Source organism: Petromyzon marinus (assembly GCF_048934315.1).
Source record: "Petromyzon marinus isolate PM22_M1 ecotype Great Lakes invasive population chromosome 80 unlocalized genomic scaffold, UKy_Petmar_22M1.pri1.0 chr80_unloc.1, whole genome shotgun sequence".
Classification (NCBI taxonomy): Eukaryota; Metazoa; Chordata; class Hyperoartia; order Petromyzontiformes; family Petromyzontidae; genus Petromyzon; species Petromyzon marinus.
The window spans coordinates 502,501-508,954 of NW_027422629.1; the positions used below are offsets into that span (position 1 = coordinate 502,501).

The 6,454-nt window shown below is 50.2% G+C and overlaps 1 long non-coding RNA gene across 1 annotated transcript; it reads left to right on the plus strand.

The window, feature by feature from the left end:
* Positions 1–1,176: 1,176 nt before the first annotated feature.
* LOC142908323 (uncharacterized) lies at positions 1,177–1,502 on the plus strand. Its single transcript, XR_012931686.1, has 3 exons — positions 1,177–1,262; positions 1,336–1,413; positions 1,448–1,502. It is a non-coding gene; the product is annotated as an uncharacterized LOC142908323 (long non-coding RNA).
* Positions 1,503–6,454: the final 4,952 nt, after the last annotated feature.

Sequence of the window (6,454 nt, forward strand, 5' to 3'; positions counted from 1 at the left end):
GTAGCAGCATCATCATCATCAGTAGCAGCATCATCATCAGTAGCAGCAGCAGCAGCATCAGTAGCAGCAGCATCATCATCAGTAGCAGCAGCATCATCATCAGTAGCAGCATCATCAGCAGCAGCATCATCATCATCAGCAGCATAATCATCAGTAGCAGCATCATCATCATCATCAGTAGCATCATCATCAGTAGCAGTATCATCATCAGGAGCAGCATCATCAGTAGCAGCGTCATCAGCAGCATCATCATCAGTAGCAGCAGCAGCATCAGTAGCAGCAGCATCATCAGTAGCAGCGTCATCAGCAGCAGCATCATCATCAGTAGCAGCATCATCATCAGTAGCAGCATCATCATCATCAGTAGCAGCAGCATCATCAGTAGCAGCATTAGCAGCAGTATCATCATTTAGAAGGACGTCACGATGAGGATGAGGAGGAGGGAGACACGGGGAGAGGGAGACACGGGGAGGAGGAGGAGAGGGAGACACGGGGAGAGGGAGACACGGGGAGGAGGGAGACACGGGGAGGAGGAGGAGGAGACACGGGGAGAGGGAGACACGGGGAGGAGGAGGAGGAGGAGAGGGAGACACGGGGAGAGGGAGACACGGGGAGAGGAGGAGGAGGAGGAGAGGGAGACACGGGGAGAGGGAGACACGGGGAGGAGGAGGAGGAGGAGAGGGAGACACGGGGAGAGGGAGACACGGGGAGGAGGAGGAGGAGGAGAGGGAGACACGGGGAGAGGGAGACACGGGGAGAGGGAGACACGGGAAGGAGGAGGAGGAGAGGGAGACACGGGGAGAGGGAGACACGGGGAGGTGGAGGAGGAGAGGGAGACACGGGGAGGAGGGAGACACGGGGAGGTGGAGGAGGAGGAGAGGGAGACACGGGGAGGAGGGAGACACGGGGAGGAGGAGGAGGAGAGGGAGACACGGGGAGGAGGGAGACACGGGAAGGAGGAGGAGAGGGAGACACGGGGAGGAGGAGGAGGAGAGGGAGACACGGGGAGAGGGAGACACGAGGAGGAGGAGGAGGAGGAGAGGGAGACACGGGGAGGTGGAGGAGGAGGAGGAGAGGGAGACACGGGGAGAGGGAGACACGGGGAGGAGGAGGAGGAGGAGAGGGAGACACGGGGAGAGGGAGACACGGGGAGAGGGAGACACGGGAAGGAGGGAGGAGGAGAGGGAGACACGGGGAGAGGGAGACACGGGGAGGTGGAGGAGGAGGAGAGGGAGACACGGGGAGGAGGGAGACACGGGGAGGTGGAGGAGGAGGAGAGGGAGACACGGGGAGGAGGGAGACACGGGAAGGAGGAGGAGAGGGAGACACGGGGAGGAGGAGGAGGAGAGGGAGACACGGGGAGAGGGAGACACGAGGAGGAGGAGGAGGAGGAGGAGAGGGAGACACGGGGAGGTGGAGGAGGAGGAGGAGAGGGAGACACGGGGAGAGGGAGACACGGGGAGGAGGAGGAGAGGGAGACACGGGGAGGAGGAGGAGGAAGAGAGGGAGACACGGGGAGAGGGAGACACGGGGAGGAGGAGGAGGAAGAGAGGGAGACACGGGGAGAGGGAGACACGGGGAGGAGGAGGAGGAAGAGAGGGAGACACGGGGAGGTGGAGGAGGAGGAGGAGAGGGAGACACGGGGAGAGGGAGACACGGGGAGGAGGAGGAGGAGGATGATGAGGAGGTGGACGATGATGATGATGAGGGAGGGGATGGTGGGTGTCCCTCCCTAGGGGCCACTGGGGCTGAATGTGGGCGGCGGTCCGAGGGCTGTGATGTTGTAGACGGCCTGCAGCTGGTGGAGCAGCAGGCCGGGCGCCCAGCGCTGGAGCAGGAGGGCGACGCGGGCGACTCCCGGGTGGACGAGCGAGTCGACCCGGGCGCACGCGGCGTCCACCAGGGCCTCTGCGCAGGGCCCCACGGGGGCCGGGCTCGACCCCCAGCATGCGGCCCTGCACCTGCGACACGGCCGTGTCTGGATGCGGGGTGTCAGCGTCAGTGTCATCATCAGTGTCATCATCAGTGTCATCATCGTCATCAGTGTCATCATCAGTGTCATCGTCAGTGTCATCATCAGTGTCATCATGAGCAGTGTCATCCTCAGTGTCATCATCAGTGTCATCATCAGTGTCATCATCGTCAGTGTCATCATCAGTGTCATCATCAGTGTCATCATCAGTGTCATCATGAGCAGTGTCATCATCAGTGTCATCATCAGTGTCATCATCAGTGTCATCATCAGTGTCATCATCGTCAGCAGTGTCATCATCATCAGTGTCATCGTCAGCAGTGTCATCCTCTTCATCAGTGTCATCATCAGCAGTGTCATCATCAGTGTCATCGTCAGTGTCATCATCAGTGTCATCATCAGTGTCATCATCATCATCAGTGTCATCATCAGTGTCATCATCAGTGTCATCATCAGTGTCATCATCAGTGTCATCATCATCAGTGTCATCATCAGTGTCATCATCAGTGTCATCATGAGCAGTGTCATCATGAGCAGTGTCATCATCAGTGTCATCATCAGTGTCATCATCAGTGTCATCATCAGTGTCATCATCAGTGTCATCATGAGCAGTGTCATCGTCATCAGTGTCATCATCAGTGTCATCATCAGTGTCATCATCAGTGTCATCATCAGTGTCATCATCAGTGTCATCAACAGTGTCATCATCATCGTCAGTGTCATCATCGTCATCATCAGTGTCATCATCATCATCAGTGTCATCATCAGTGTCATCATCAGTGTCATCATCAGTGTCATCATGAGCAGTGTCATCATCAGTGTCATCATCAGTGTCATCATCATCAGTGTCATCATCATCGTCAGTGTCATCATCAGTGTCATCATCGTCATCATCAGTGTCATCATCAGTGTCATCATCATCGTCAGTGTCATCATCATCAGTGTCGTCATCAGTGTCATCATCAGTGTCATCATCAGTGTCATCATCAGTGTCATCATCAGTGTCATCATCATCAGTGTCATCATCATCAGTGTCATCATCAGTGTCATCATCAGTGTCATCATCAGTGTCATCATCATCAGTGTCATCATCATCAGTGTCATCATCAGTGTCATCATCAGTGTCATCATCAGTGTCATCATCAGTGTCATCATCATCGTCAGTGTCATCATCATCAGTGTCGTCATCAGTGTCATCATCAGTGTCATCATCAGTGTCATCATCAGTGTCATCATCATCAGTGTCATCATCAGTGTCATCATCAGTGTCATCATCAGTGTCATCATCAGTGTCATCATCATCAGTGTCATCATCAGTGTCATCATCAGTGTCATCATCAGTGTCATCATCATCGTCAGTGTCATCATCGTCATCATCAGTGTCATCATCATCATCAGTGTCATCATCAGTGTCATCATCAGTGTCATCATCAGTGTCATCATGAGCAGTGTCATCATCAGTGTCATCATCAGTGTCATCATCATCAGTGTCATCATCAGTGTCATCATCAGTGTCATCATCAGTGTCATCATCAGTGTCATCATCATCATCAGTGTCATCATCAGTGTCATCATCAGTGTCATCATCAGTGTCATCATCAGCAGTGTCATCATCAGTGTCATCATCGTCAGTGTCATCATCGTCATCAGTGTCATCATCAGTGTCATCATCAGTGTCATCATCAGTGTCATCATCATCAGTGTCATCATCATCATCAGTGTCATCATCAGCAGTGTCATCGTCAGCAGTGTCATCATCAGCAGTGTCATCGTCATCATCATCAGCAGTGTCATCATCATCAGTGTCATCATCGTCATCAGTGTCATCATCAGCAGTGTCATCGTCATCATCAGCAGTGTCATCATCAGCAGTGTCATCGTCATCATCATCAGCAGTGTCATCATCAGTGTCATCGTCATCAGCAGTGTCATCATCATCAGTGTCATCATGAGCAGTGTCATCATCAGCAGTGTCAATCGTCATCATCATCAGCAGTGTCATCATCATCAGTGTCATCATCGTCATCAGTGTCATCATCAGCAGTGTCATCGTCATCATCATCAGCAGTGTCATCATCAGTGTCATCGTCATCATCATCATTGTTATCATCAGCAGTGTCATCATCATCAGTGTCATCGTCATCAGTGTCATCATCAGCAGTGTCATCATCATCAGTGTCATCATCAGTGTCATCATCGTCAGTGTCATCATCATCATCATCAGTGTCATCATCATCAGTGTCATCATCAGCAGTGTCATCATCGTCAGTGTCATCATCATGTGTCATCATCGTCAGTGTCATCAGCAGTGTCATCATCGTCATCAGTGTCATCATCGTCATCAGTGTCATCGTCAGTGTCATCATCATCATCAGTGTCATCATCAGTGTCATCATCAGCAGTGTCATCATCGTCATCAGTGTCATCATCAGCAGTGTCATCATCAGCAGTGTCATCATCAGCAGTGTCATCGTCATCATCAGTGTCATCATCAGCAGTGTCATCGTCATCAGTGTCATCATCAGCAGTGTCATCATCAGCAGTGTCATCGTCATCATCAGCAGTGTCATCGTCATCGTCATCATCGTCATCAGCAGTGTCATCGTCATCATCAGCAGCAGTGTCATCATCAGCAGTGTCATCGTCATCATCATCATCATCAGTGTCATCATCAGTGTCATCATCAGCAGTGTCATCATCAGCAGTGTCATCATCAGCAGTGTCATCGTCATCATCATCAGCAGTGTCATCATCAGTGTCATCGTCATCATCAGCAGTGTCATCATCAGCAGTGTCATCGTCATCATCATCAGCAGTGTCATCATCAGTGTCATCGTCATCAGCAGTGTCATCATCAGCAGTGTCATCGTCATCATCAGCAGTGTCATCATCAGCAGTGTCATCGTCATCATCATCAGCAGTGTCATCATCAGTGTCATCGTCATCATCAGCAGTGTCATCATCAGCAGTGTCATCGTCATCAGCAGTGTCATCATCATCAGTGTCATCATCAGCAGTGTCATCATCAGCAGCAGTGTCATCATCATCATCAGCAGTATCATCGTCATCAGCAGTGTCATCGTCATCAGTGTCATCATCATCATCATCAGCAGTGTCATCATCATCAGCAGTGTCATCATCATCAGCAGTGTCATCGTCATCAGTGTCATCATCATCATCATCAGTAGTGTCATCGTCATCATCATCAGTGTCATCATCATCAGTGTCATCATCAGCAGTGTCATCATCATCAGCAGTGTCATCGTCATCAGTGTCATCATCATCATCATCAGTAGTGTCATCGTCATCATCATCAGTGTCATCATCATCATCATCAGTGTCATCATCAGCAGTGTCATCATCATCAGCAGTGTCATCATCATCAGCAGTGTCATCATCAGCAGTGTCATCGTCATCAGTAGTGTCATCATCATCAGTGTCATCATCAGCAGTGTCATCATCAGCAGTGTCATCATCATCAGCAGTGTCATCGTCATCATCATCAGTGTCATCATCAGCAGTGTCATCGTCATCATCATCAGTGTCATCATCATCATTGTCATCATCAGCAGTGTCATCATCATCATTGTCATCATCAGCAGTGTCATCATCGTCGTCATCATCAGCAGTGTCATCATCATCATCATCGTCGTCAGCAGTGTCATCATCAGCAGTGTCATCATCATCAGCAGTGTCATCGTCATCAGCAGTGTCATCATTATCAGCAGCAGCAGCAGTGTCATCGTCATCATCATCAGCAGTGTCATCGTCATCAGCAGTGTCATCATCATCATCATCGTCAGCAGTGTCATCATCATCAGCAGTGTCATCATCAGCAGTGTCATCGTCATCATCATCATCAGCAGTGTCATCGTCATCAGCAGTGTCATCGTCATCAGCAGTGTCATCGTCATCATCAGCAGTGTCATCATCGTCAGCAGTGGCATCATCAGCAGTGTCATCATCATCAGCAGTGTCATCGTCATCATCATCAGTGTCATCATCATCATCAGTGTCATCATCAGCAGTGTCATCGTCATCATCATCAGTGTCATCATCATCATTGTCATCATCAGCAGTGTCATCATCATCATCATCGTCGTCAGCAGTGTCATCATCAGCAGTGTCATCATCATCAGCAGTGTCATCGTCATCAGCAGTGGCATCATCATCAGCAGCAGCAGTGTCATCGTCATCATCATCAGCAGTGTCATCATCATCAGCAGTGTCATCATCAGCAGTGTCATCATCAGCAGTGTCATCGTCATCATCATCATCAGCAGTGTCATCGTCATCAGCAGTGTCATCGTCATCAGCAGTGTCATCATCAGCAGTGTCATCATCATCAGCAGTGTCATTATCAGCAGTGTCATCGTCATCAGTGTCATCATCAGCAGTGTCATCGTCATCATCATCATCATCGTCATCAGCAGTGTCATCGTCATCATCAGTGTCATCATCAGCAGTGTCATCGTCATCATC